The following is a 14,055-nucleotide window of genomic DNA, read 5'->3' on the forward strand; positions in this document are numbered from 1 at the left end:
ATCACAACTTCCCATGTCCTCTATTTTCAGAAAGCACTATAAAAAGACAAATCCTATTACATAATGACAAAGCATAATGCAATTTTTCTAAGTCAAGATAGTAAATTTTGTGAAAAAATTGTGGTGTTTGACTGCTTAGCTTCAAATTTTAGCCCTAGCCTGAGTAAAGGCAGGCAAACTATTTCATCTCCCATGCCTCTGTTTCCTTAACTGCCAGGTGAGGATATTACTAGCATGTTACTGGGTTTTCATGAGGAGTATATGACTAAGACTAAAAAATACTTCAAAGCTTCCAACAATGCTTGGCACACAATAAGCCACATATCTAAACTTAGATCATTTGTTATTCTAGTATTAAGCTTTAATACCAGCATCTACCTCTAAATATGTATATGGTGCATTTTTTGAGCTTTTATGGTATACTTAAAACATATAAGCTAAGTGTTAGCATTTTAAAATTTATTTTATTTCATTTTTTTATTTTAAAAATTTATTTATTTATTTTGAGAGAGAGACAGTGTGAGCAGGGGAGATGCCGAGAGAGAGAGAGGGAGAGACAGAGAATCCCAAGCAAGCTCCACACTGCCAGCACAGAGCCAGATGCAGGGCTAGAACTCACGAAATCATGAGATCATTATCTGAGCCAAAACTGGGAATCGGATGCTTAAACAACTGAGCCACCCAGACTCCACTCATTTTTTTTTTTTTTATTTTAGAAAGAGAGAGCACAAGCCTGGGGGTGGGAGAGACAGAGAGAGAGAGAAAGAGAGAGAGAGAGAGAGAGAGAGAGAGAGAGAGAGAGAGAATCTTAAGCAGGATCCATGCTCACCATGGAGACCTACACAAAGCTGTATCAGATGACCCTGGGATCATGACTTGAGCCGAAATCAAGTCAGATGCTCAACTGACTGAGCAACTCAGGTGCCCCTATGTGTTAGCATTTTTAAGGTGTAAATTTATGACTCAGAGTATGGAAAATAGAAAGGAATACAGTGTAGTGTCAGCTAGAGTATCTTATTCTGGTTTATGTTATTAACCTCATCACCTGTAGGCTTATTGAGGGCAGGACAATAGCAATATCATATTATTTTAAATACGTTAAACTGACTTTACATGAATCAGCTGATAATTCTGCTGTGTGATATTGCTGGTGTGATAAGCCTCAGAATTTATAATGCTTACATTTTTAAATTTTCCTATTTTAATTCCCACTATACTTTTTCACCCTCATCCCCTTTTCCAATCTCTTATCTTATTCATCTCTCTTCTTATTGTTTTCCAATCTGCCTTTCAGCCCCCACACTCTTCTAAGCCCCAAAGTGCCTGCAGGTCATTTCTTCACTCCTTGGATGAGTCCTATACCTGGTAAGGGAATGTAATGACTGTAAAACAACTAGTACATCAATGGATCAGCCTGAAGGTGGCCCATACTCATGAACTATCCCTCTCCATAAAGGAATCTCGTGTATTGATCTGTTCTTTCATTTGTTTGTATATTCATTTAGCAAACATTTATTGAAAGTGAGTCTATGCCAGGTACTGTGTTGGGCATTCTCACATTCCCTTCCCAATAATATCATCTATCTATTAGCAATACTATTTTTATCAATTAGCAATAATCATGGCTTGGATAATCCTCACTGGCTATGATACTGCTACTACGCAAAGCTGACAGTGCTGCCTTATCAACTCCAGTTTATACATGAAGAAACTAAGATTGAGAGGTTTTAAGTAACTGCCCAAGATGGTATGCGTTAGACACATCTTATGGAGTCTCTCTATGAATAATAAGCCAGCCAGATAATTTCATACAAGAGTAGAGCAGGCCATCATTCACCCATTCATTCATACAACCATTTATTTGTGGCGGGGGGTGGGGGGGAGGATTGTATGTTTGTTTGCAGAAGTTAATAGTATCCCTAGCCTTGTGTGAGGTATTAGGAGAAAGTCTGCTTTTAGGAAAAAGGGCAGTATTACTTACCAGTGCTGATGCTTTATATATATTAACTCACCTAGTTCAAGGACAGGCTGGCAAATTTTTGGTCCAGAAGACTAAATAAAATCATCCTACTCAAGAATCATTCCACTCTGACTCAAGTCTAATATCCTATGTCATTTGGGCCTGATTTCTGAAGTTCAGTCATTCTTTTCAAATAATGCTCCTTGAATTGTTGCAAGCCTTTGATAAATTTTCAGAGTTCAGGAAAAGTTGACTTTGACAACTTTTGCTATTGTTCTCATTGGTTTAATTGAAGAGCAGATTTCCACAGGTCTTTACTCCATCCTGTAAGAATTCCTTCCATGCTATGGTTTTAAACTCACTTCTTGTATTGCTTTTTGGTCTCATTCTTTATAATCAAGTTCATTGTTATCCTTCAGTTGCAGTAATTGAGTCTTGGCTCTGATTTGTTTTGTAATAGTTCAAATACCTCCATTGCTGAGGTGGTGCTGCCTTGTTTAATTCATCTTCCTAGAATCATGTTGCTAAACCCCAGTATTGATTCCCACTCTCTGTTTAAACACTATTTTAGGGGCACCTGGCTAGCTCAGTTGGTGGGATATGTAACTCTTGATCTCAAGATTCTAAATGCAAGCCCTATGCTGGGTATAGAGATTATTTAGAAATTAAAAAAAAGTCTTAAAAAAAATAAAGGGGCACTTGGGTGGCTCAGTTGGTTAAGCATCTCACTCTTGAATTCGGCATGGGTCATGATCACACGGTTCATGAGACTGAGCTCTGCGTCAGGTTCTGCATTGACAGTGCAGTGCCTGCTTGGGATTCTCTGTCTCCTTCTCTCTCTCTCTCTTCCTTGCTACTTTCTGTGTATATATCTGGTGCACAACTTAAGAAAAAGATGAAGTCATTCCTAATATCCTTTTATATTAATCCTGGTATTAATTCTATATATAGTGTAACTTACACAGAAAAGAATGGTACCTCGCTAGGCTTTGTTGTTTAGACCTAGATTTATAGGGAAAAAATCATCCCAGCAAGAAGTATTTAAAAGATAGTTATTCCCATATGAAGGCAAGAACCCCAAGCTGAAGAAAGCTATACTTTTAAAACCAAGTGCCTTAGCTGACTGTTACTCTGAATTTATTTTCTTTTTATTATAACTAATTTATTAGTAAATTCCCATATAGAAATTTTAGATTGGTTTCTGGTGTACTATGGGCATATAGTGGAAAGGTCATATACATTCATATTTGGATATTAAAGGGAGTGCCATTTAAGCTCTGAACTCAATATGGTAGAGAAAACTGTAATCAGTGAGAGAGCTCCAAGGGAAAGATTTATCTTTCAGAGTAAAAGTAAGGATAGGAGGTCCTCCATGCCTCACATAGATAATTCCTCTGATAACCTTGGTACATTGGAAATCATTTTAAGGAAACCTTCATTTTTCACTCAGATAGATATCATGTCCTAATTACCTTTATCCTGGAACTTCTTAGGAGAAGTCCTCCATGAAGATCTCAAGTACTTATCTCCAGAAATCTGGCATGACCTCCCTCCCCAACTGCAGGCTGGATTAGATGTCCCCCTGATGTACCCCACTTCCTTTTGTACCTATTCCACATTTTCTATTAGCCTTCCTTAAACCCTACAGAACTGCAGGATTTTGACTTGCCTGTATTATCTCAGTAGCTAGGACAAGAGTTGCTACCAATAGATGCTCAATAAATTGCTTGTGGAACTTTTATTTGACATTCTTCTTGTTTGTTCAGACTGTTTCCCATTACTTCCCCCAAATCTGACAAGCTGCATTATTCATTCCAATAGGATTTTCCTAGACTATATAGTTCAACCCCTCTGACTTAAAGATTTACTATACTACCATCTAGATCTCTTTTCCCACTGGAATTCTATCTTGACTCAGCTTTTCTTTTCTTTCTTTCTTTTTTTAATGTTTATTTATCTTTGAGAGAGAGAGAGAGTGCACAGTGGGGAAAAGCGGGGGGGGGGGGAGGGCACAGAATCCAAAGCAGGCTGTGAGCCCAGAGCCTGATGCAGGTCCCGAATCCATGAACCATGAGATCATGTCCTGATCTGAGGTCGGACCTTCAACTGACTGAGTCACCCAGGCACCCCCTGACTCAACTTTTCTTATAAGACACACTAGTATTGTTTTTCTTTTTTTCTTTTTCTTTTTTTTCTTTTTTTTTGGCAAGGATCATATGGAGCAATTTATACTTCCTGAGTCAATTTCCTCTTCATCCATTTTCTGTTTCTTGTCTTTCTTCTCTTTAATACTCTGAAATCATATAATAGTTATCACAAACTCTTACTCTCTAAATAAATAGTTTATTTCCTCATCTTCCATAATTCTAAAGATTGTTTCACATTACTGATCTATCTCACTCTTTTGAAGCTTCCCTCAGATTTGCAAAACTCTTCTCGTGCTTGGATCTCTACCTGCTTTGGGAAAGCTCCCTTGTCAGTACACGCAGAGTCTACACTCCTCACAAACAGCTCAGCCTCACTGCAGCATCTGTGACATTAATCAGCTGCAACACAAGAACTGCTTACTTACATCAGGTTAGAGGGCAGGTGGCCATTTTCCTGCAATTTGCTCACCTGCTTAGATGGTCTGGATCCTGAAATACTTCTCTATCTTTCATTGCAAATGGCATTTTTTAATCAACCATGTTATGTCTAATTTGAGCCTTATGTTGTGTACAACATTGCTATTTTACACAGTGACTGTAACTCTGCCTGGTATCACTGTCTAGATCAGGGGGCTGAACAAAGACTCTACGGCTCAAACTCTGTGAGCTACTCCACACAGCAGTGTGTACTGATGATGTGGATTTCAGCCTCATTTTTGCTGAGAACCATACCCATCTCCTCTCTCTCTCTCTCTCTCTCTCTCTCTCTCTCTTCTGACACTCTTTCCCCTTTTCTGTCTTCCCCCTGTCCCCTCCATCAGTCAGATACTGAGCCTCAGCATAGCTTTGCCCATTCTCCTCCTTGGTGGGTATTCAGCTTCTCCCCATTTTTCATGACCACAAATTGCTTTAAATTTCATTTTATTTGCTGCTTGCTCTTAAAACAGTATCTGGCACAGTAATGCCATTCAGTAATATCAACTTCTATTATTTTACTTCTACCCATTTCAAACCCTGGGAAGACCCAAGATCTGGGATTTTATCTGACATCAATTGCCTGTGCTGTGTAGCCTATCTCGAATCATTTCTTCTTCTTTTACCAAAATGTGTGTGTGCTGGGGGTAGAGAGTGGTGGGAGGGATGTATAAAACTATTTACTGGCATACGGAGATACCACATAAATTCCTACTACATCTTTTTTTGGTCTTTTTGTGCTCATCTTTTCCTTCCAAAGGCCATTGAATTTTCTGTTCAGTACACAGAGTCTACCTCTTTCATATATCTTCCCTACCCACTACAAGCCATAGTATTGTTTTCCTTTGGTCTACTAAAAATATTCCACCCTTGAGACGCCTGGGTGCTTCAGTCATTTAAGCATTCGACTCTTGATTTCAGCTCAGGTCATGATCTCATGGTTTGTGAGTTCAAGCCTCGCATCAGGCTCTGCCCTGACAGCATGGAGCCTGCTTGGGATTCTGTCTCTTCCCTTCTCTCTCTGCCCCTCCTGCATGCTATCTCTCTCAAAATAAATAAATAAACTTAAAAAAAAATATTCCACTCATGTAGTCCCTTGCATGATTTCCACTTTTTGGTACGCCTTTGACTCCAATTTAATCAGGTGCCTTGAGAACCCACTCTATTTTCTGAGCTAAGTGCACACAAGCATACACACAAGATATACATATTCATGCTCACACCCCCATGAGCGTAAAATTTTCCTGAAGTCCAGAGTAATTAGTCAGAATCTAAGACCTTATAGCAAGTTAAATCAGAAAGACCAAGTAAAGCACAAATTTACAGCTGTATTATGAAAAACCTTCACGTTCATAAAAAAAAAAAAAAATCTCTGCCAGCCCAAGGACTGTTCAATTAGACTCTTTGATGGTAGAATTTATTCTAAAAAAAACCTCACCTCCACGCTGTGCCATTTCTACATAAGAATTGGAGAGAACTATGCAGATCCTGCACCTGTTGAGTTATACAGAAAATCTACAGGAAACCCAGAGTTCAAGTGCATGTGATTAAGTACAAAAGATTAGAATAAAAACCTTAGGTGGTTATGGTTTCTGCTGTTATTTTAACTCTCCATGCTCTTGTACATCATATATCATTAGTGGGCAAAAATCACATAATAACAAACTACTAGCCTTATGCCTAAAGTTCTTAGACAATGGGTATTATGTGAACATCTATGGCTATTCTGAGCGTACCAAATGATCAAGCCAAACAGAAAGGTTATCACGTTGTGCTTATGAATTTTGGTAACGAGGGGCCTGTGTTTCGCATGTCTGTGATTCTGGAGAGCAGATTTCAGTTGAGCCTTGTGGCAGCTCCTGCAGGGGCTAATCAGGAGAGCTGCTGTGACTAAAACTGAAGTTGCAGCTGCTTGGGAGATGATTTTCATTAAAGCTGCCTGCCAGTGTCAACACAGAATCCAGACCGACCAGATTTTAGAAACAAAATGTGATACTTGCAAGGCACTTGGGCACAGTATTCATAATTTTCTAATGATGGCATTGTCTCTTTTCACCAAGAATGGAAATAAAGTCTTTAAGCAATTATTGACATAGAATTCACCCTATAACAGCTTGGCTAAATGTGAACATTTCCATTATCTCCTTCTATCTAATAATAATAATAATAATAATAATAATAATAAATGTGCAAATTTTGTCATGGAATATACATGTCTTCAGCATTTGAAAATGAATTACAGTATTGATATTTTGGAGTATAATCCTAAATAGTGGTAAAGTCATGGAGTTCTGAGTAATGATGTACACGCAAAAATATTGGTAAAAAATTTGGGGGTTTAATTAAGCACAGAAGTTAATCTTAAATTTATATATAACTGCACTTTTTTCCTTGGTTTAAAAAAAAAGTAGCTCTATTTATAGAATTATTTCTAGTAAGTTAATAGGTTCTTAGAAAAAAAAAATACATGACTTAGAGGAAACCTCTAATAGATATCAAAATTTCTATGGCCATTAAGATATTTAAAAATACTTATGGGGTGCCAAGGTAGCATAGTCCGTTGAGTGTCTGACTTGGGCTCAGGTCATGATCTCGCGGTTCGTGGGTTCGAGCCCTGCTTCAGGCTCTGTGCTGACAGCTCAGAGCCTGGAGCCTGCTTCACGTTCTCTGTCTCCCTCTTGCTCTCTGCCCCTCCCCCACTCTCAAAAATAAATAAACATTAGAAAAAAGATATTTATTAAATCACATTATCTTAGCTGTATTAGTATTAGTATACAGATTTCAGATGGTAAGGTGATGACTATAAAATGATATAATTCTGTATTAAAATAAGTTTAGTGCTTCAAAACTAGGTTGATAATATAAAGACAGGAAGTGTTATTTTCCAAAAGAAATATAGTGATGATGAGTCACAGAAGTTCTGTATTATGGGGCACCTGGATGCTCAGTCAGAAGAGTGTACAACTCTTGATCTTGGGGTCACGAATTGGAGCTCCACATTGGGTGCAGAAATTACTTTAAAAAACAAATAAAACGATGTTTTAAAAAGTTCTGTATTATAATAATGGTATTTGGTGTCAGTGTAAAAAAAATTAAAAACAAAACCCTTCCCTCCATTGCTTTACCCCAACAACTATATTGTTTCTTTTTTTTTTTAATTTTTTTAATGTTTATTTATTTTTGAGAGAGAGACAGAGTGTGAGCAGGGGAGGGTCAGAGAGAGAGGGAGAATCTCTCTGAATCTGAAGCAGGCTCCAGGCTCTAAGCTGTCAGCACAGAGCCCAACGTGGGGCTCAAACTCACACACTGTGAGATCATGACCTGAGCTGAAGTTGGACGCTCAACTGACCAAGCCACCCAGGCGCCCCTATATTATTTCTTCAGTCACATGCAAATTATATTTGATTTTTTAATAAGTTAAATTTTTATGGGAAGTAGTGAAAACATATCTTAATTCAAGACTATTTCATGTCATCTTGCATCCAAGCATTTTCCTGGTCTATTGGACATTCCTCCTATGCTTCTGAGAGTAGCTGATAGGATTCCACAATTAAGCCACATCTCTGACATAAAACTTGTGTTTAATAAATATTAGTTTACTACATGATTTTTTTCTAGTTTCTATCTCAATCTCTGATCCTTATCAGGCTCTGTTCCAAAATATAGAAGATCTGAATGTTAGGAGGATTTTGCAGTAATACCAGATCAGAAATACACCTGTAAATTTATGATTGCTGATAAGAAAAAGTTTAGATTGTTAATAGCATATATTTGTATCTTTTTAAACAAACACAATAAAATGCTTCTTATTTTAGTCATTAGGATCTAAACTGTTTTTTTTAATGACCGAAAGAAAAATAGAATCAAAAATAGGATCAATCCATGAAAAGAAGTTAGTTTTTAGACATCTTTCAAAATTGCCATTAACGGGCACTCACTAAGGAGACATTACTATCTTAGAACATGTTCTTCAAACACAGAAATGTACTGGCATTTATCATACAATCTCTCAAGGTAATATAAATTCTAGGAGAGGCAAAAGTTTACTAAGGAAGAAAAGAAAGAAATGATACTGCCTGATGAGACTAAGCTGTCAAAAAGCTGTAGAACTTGACTATCCCCATTCATGAGGTTGATCCCTCTGCTTACAGGTGCCAAATGGTAATTCCTAATATGCATGTGTTATCTGAATGTGTGTGCATAACAAGTGAACATAAACATGAGTTTTTTAATTAAATTACTACATCTCTACAGAATGCTAGTCATTATATCAGCCCTCCCACTTCGATCTGAGAACAATTCATATAGGCTTAATAATACTTGATACAATGTAACTGCCCCAAATTATCAGCTGTTCTCTCCAGCTCCACTTCTGTTACCTAGACTGGGGTTTCCCAATTCAGTATGCTACCTTAGTCTGCCCTTCTGAATAGCACATTTGTTCTAGATTTTATTCCTCTTCTTTCCCTTCTTAACATATTGGGTTCACTATTGGTGCATAACTGTACAATCTGAAACAGAATTTTGAAATAAGTTTTCATACATTAAAATCTCTCTCTTCTCAGCTGAGACTAGGGTAGTGAGTAATGTGAAAATGTCAGACACTATGACAGGGTCAGTTCGTGCATTGTCTCCCCAAATGTACCTGTTATGTAGCTGCATTTTCTGCACATCCCAAAGACTGGTTCTGTATGAAAATCTACACTTATAATTAATGTCCTCATAAAGAGTTTCTGTATGCATCATATATATATGAAGGTGAATACACTTTTCATACCTATAATTTAATTATATTTTGGACATTATGAAAAAAAAAGTCCTTACCTAACCCGAATGAGCTTGTGTCAGTTTTATAGAAATTTTTATGGGCAATTTTTTATTCCTTTTTCTTCTTCCTGGGACAGCATCTCTAGGCATTCAGAATGGTTGAGTGTTTGACATACCCCCTGTAGACCATCCTGCATTTTGCCTCTAACAAACCAGGCTGTCCTGAACCCCTAGTAACAGAATCATTTACCTTAATACGAAGTAGGTTGGGAGAGCACCAAAATCTTCATGCGCCCAAGCTGACTTTGAGGAGTTCATGCTGTGACACCTGAAGTTGTTATGAGGTTGTCCAGAATGAAGCAACACTTCATCAGGGTCTCCCATGTGTGCTAAGTGTGTTCATGACAGGACCAAGCATGCTTTCCTTTTTGAGGAGCAGAAAAATCTTTGTGAAAGTGTTGAAGGCACAATCACAGAGTCAAAAAGCTAAATTAAAAAAAAAATTGAAGCTTTTTTGAGTAATAAAAAAAATCAAAGGGAAAAAAAGATCTCTGATTAGGATTAGTTGTAACAAGAACCTATGGAATTTTTTTTAATGTTTTTGTGTGTTTATTTTTGAGGCAGAGAGAGACAGAGCATGAGCAGGAGAGGGGCAGAGAGAGAGGAAGACACAGAATCTGAAGCAGGCTCCAGGCTCTGAGCTGTCAACACAGAGCCTGACACGGGGCTCGAACCCATGAGCCGTGAGATCATGACCTGAGCTGAAGTCACATGCTTAACCGACAGAGCCACCCAGGCACCGCAAAACCTATGGAATTTGTAAAAAAAAAAAAAATGCCCAAGCCCCATCTCTATGAATTCTGCCTGAGTGTTGAGAAGGACCAACTATCTGTATAGGTTTTTTGAGGGGAGCAGGTTTGGTCAGTTTTAATTGTTATTTATTTATTAATTTATTTTTATTGAATTAACATACAGCATTGTATTAGTTTCAGGCATACAATATTATGATTCAACATTTCTATGCATTACTCAGTGCTCATCACAATAGCTGTACTCTTGGGGCGCCCAGGTGGCTCAGAAGGTTAAGCATCCGACTTCGGCCCAGGTCATGATCTCATGGTTTGTGAGTTTGAGCCCCACATCAGGCTCTGTGCTGATGGCTCAGAGCCTGGAGCCTGCTTCGGATTCTGTGTGTGTCTCTCTCTCTGCCCCTCCCCCACTCATGCTCTGTCTCTCTCTCTCTCCCCTTCAAAAATAAACATTAAAACAAAGTAAAAAAAAAATAGGTGTACTCTTTTTTTTTTTAATTTATATGTTTATTTTGAAAGAGAGAGAGAGAGAGAGAGTGGGGGAAGGGCAGAGAGAGAGGGAGAGAGAGAATCCCAAGTAGGCTTCTCACTGACAGCTCAGAGCCTGATGCGGGCTTGATCTCATGCTTTGTGAGATCACAACCTGAGCTGAGATCATGACCTGAGCCAAAATCAAGAGTCAGATGCTTAGCAGACTGAGCCACCCAGGCACCCCACAATAAGTGTACTCTTAATCTGCTTTATCTATTTCACCCATCCCGCTCATCTACCTCTCCTCTGGCAAACCACAGTTTGTTCTCTGTATTGACGAATTCTTTTTTCTTTTGTCTCCTTTTTTCTTTGTTTGGTTTCTTAAATTCCACAGATAAGTGAAATCATATGGTATTTGTCTTTCTCTGGTAATTCTATTTTTAATCTTTTGAAGAACCTCCATACTGTATTCCACAGTGGCTGCACTAATTTATACTCCTCTCGACAATGTGGGAGAATTTCTTTTTCTCCATATCCTCAACAATACTTATCATATCTTGTCCTTTTGATTGTGGCCATTACGACAGGTGTAAGGTGATATCTCATTGCAGTTTTCATCTGTATTTGTCTGCTGATTAGTGATGTTCAACGCCTTTTCATGTGTCTGTGGGCCATTTGTTTGTATTCTGTGGAAAAAATGTTCATGTGCTCTGCTCATTTTTAATCAGAGCATTTGTTTTTTGGTGTTCAGTCATATAAGTTCATTATATATTTTGAACTCCTTATCAGATATATCATTTCCAAATATCTTCTCCCATTCAGTAGGTTGCCTTTTTTTTTTGTTTTTGATGGTTTCTTTCACTGTGTAAAAGCGTTTTATTTTGATGGAGTCTCAATAGTTTATTTTTACATGTTTCTCTTGTCTCAGGGGACATATCTAGAAAAATGTTTTTATGGCCAATGCCTATGCTTTATTCTAGGAGTTTTATGGTTTCAGGTCTCACATTTACATCCATTGTAAGTTTATTTTCGTATATGGTATAAAAAAGTGATCCCATTTCATTCTTTTGCATCAGCTGTCCAGCTTTCTTCACATCATTTGGTCTTTTTCCCATTGTATATTTTACCTCCTTTGTCATAGATTAATTGACCATTTAAGTGTGGGTTTTTATTTATTTATTCCTGGGCTCTGTATTTTGTTTTATTAATCTATGTTTCTATTATTGTGCCAGCACCATACTGTTTTGACTTACTTTGTAGTAAAAAGCCTTGTATCATATCTTGAAATCCAGGATTGTAATCCTAAAATTGTTCTCCTTTCCCAAGACAAGATTGCTATGGCTACTTGGGGTATTTTTGTGCTTCATACAAATTTTAGTATTATTTGTTCTGATTCTGTGAAAAATGTTGTTAGTGTTCTGATAGGGATTGATTAAGTTTGCAGATTGCTTTGGATTGTACAGACATTTTAACAATATTGGTTCTCCCAATCCATAAGCATGGAGTGTCTTTCCATGTGTTTGTGTTATCTTCAATTTCTTTCATCAGTGCTTTATAGCTTTTGGAGAGCAGGTCTTTCACTTCTTTGGCTAAATTTATTCTTAGGTATCTTATTGTTGGTTTCTTTTTAAGTTTATTTATTTATTTTTTTGAGAGAGAGAGAGAGAGAGAGAGTGCATGCAAGTGGGGCAGGGCAGAGAGAGAGGGAGAGAGAGAGAATTCCAAGCAGGCTCCATGCTGTCATTATGGAGCCCAATGAGGGGCTTGAATTCATGAACAGCAAGATCATGACCTGAGCCATAGTCAGATGCTTAACCAAATGAACCACCCAGGTGCCCCTTAGGTATTTTGTTCTTTTTGTTGCAATTGTAAATAGGGTGTTTTCTTAATTTATATTTCTGCTATTTTATTTTTAGTGTATAGAAATGCAACAGATTTCTGAATATTAATTCTATATCCCTATCTGTATAGTTTTTAATGATCAAAAGTTATTAGATATTATTTAAATCATTAGGTTATTATTTACATTTCAAAATATATTAGAAATATTGTTTTCAGTGGGATTTTCTAAGTGCACATTAGTATATCTAATTCTATATCTCAAGACTCATGGTAAAAATAAATAACAGTTACATATGAACTTCAAAATTCAAATTTTCTGATGATTTATACCCTGACTTATTACTTAAAAGAAAACCAATATCTCTCATATATTTTTCCACAAACACCTTGGTAGAAGTTTGAATAATCAGTAAATACATGAAAAATACATGAGTATTAAGAGGAGATGGAGGGGAAGGGAAAGGCATTAAATACTGCGATGGTGCATATTTGGAGGTAAGATAAATTTGAAAATTTTCTATGTACATGCACCTCTATTCTGCTGATAACATTAACTTGTGTACATATGTAACAGCTGGAAAAAATTCTCTTGGCATAATATTTAAACTTCAAAAACAAACTGCTTCTCTACGGACCAGGTGACTAGCAACAATTTTCAGTATATTTGAACTTGCATATCTGAAAAGCCTCATTGGAACTTTATAGCACTAATTATGGTAGAGCAATGAATTCTTGACTTTAAATGTCAGCAAATGAATATTGAAAATGACTAATGCTGCAAATATGCAATACATCCCCAATCACTCCTTCCATTCCTCTCTCTCTTCCCCCCCCCTCTCTCTCTCACACACACACACACACACACACACACACACACACACACACTAAATCGTTATGTTGGGAACATATTTTTTAGGTCTAATTAATCATTTTTACCTGAGGCATAACAATATTTTTAACAATAAAACTGTGGTAGTTAGACAATTATCACTTTACTGACATTCAGGGAACAAAGATTTTAGTAAAATTAAAATATCAATCCTCTGACTTTAAAAGAATAGACAACTCTTGGAAACTTACCAAATTTTTCAAGTTAGTAAAAATAGTGATGTAGTGAATTTTATGTAGCATTTATAGATATTGCTATATAGATTATAAGGAAAACCTTCACAAATAGAGTGGGGGGAGAAATAGGAAAAAAAAAGAAATTATCTAAAGAATAAAAACATGTACAGGAAATCATATATACATAACTAATAAGGTCAGTGCTTCCGCCACTAAATTTAGACTATACCATATTTATACATCTTTCTTTACCCACTGTCCAAAATTCCCTGCCTTCATCTAATACTTCAGTTCTCACAGCTTTATACTCGAAATGGAGATTAGGTAATTCAAACCTACATTCCTAAGGACTTGGAATCCTTTGCAATAGTCTTGTCTATATTCTTTCTCTAGTATTTACCACTGATGGTGATTTAAATACCGAACTTCAGGGATGTCCTAGACGCTGTTCACACTCTTCTCTACCCAGTTTTATAGCACCATACCATTTCCCCTTGGTGGGAAAGACCTTAACTCTAGT

At 37.1% G+C, this 14,055-nt stretch overlaps 1 pseudogene; it reads right to left on the minus strand.

Moving 5' to 3' along the window:
* Window positions 1–1,489: 1,489 nt before the first annotated feature.
* LOC122239769 lies at window positions 1,490–1,670 on the minus strand (annotated as a pseudogene).
* Window positions 1,671–14,055: the final 12,385 nt, after the last annotated feature.

Source organism: Panthera tigris, chromosome B3, assembly GCF_018350195.1.
Source record: "Panthera tigris isolate Pti1 chromosome B3, P.tigris_Pti1_mat1.1, whole genome shotgun sequence".
NCBI classification, from domain to species: Eukaryota; Metazoa; Chordata; class Mammalia; order Carnivora; family Felidae; genus Panthera; species Panthera tigris.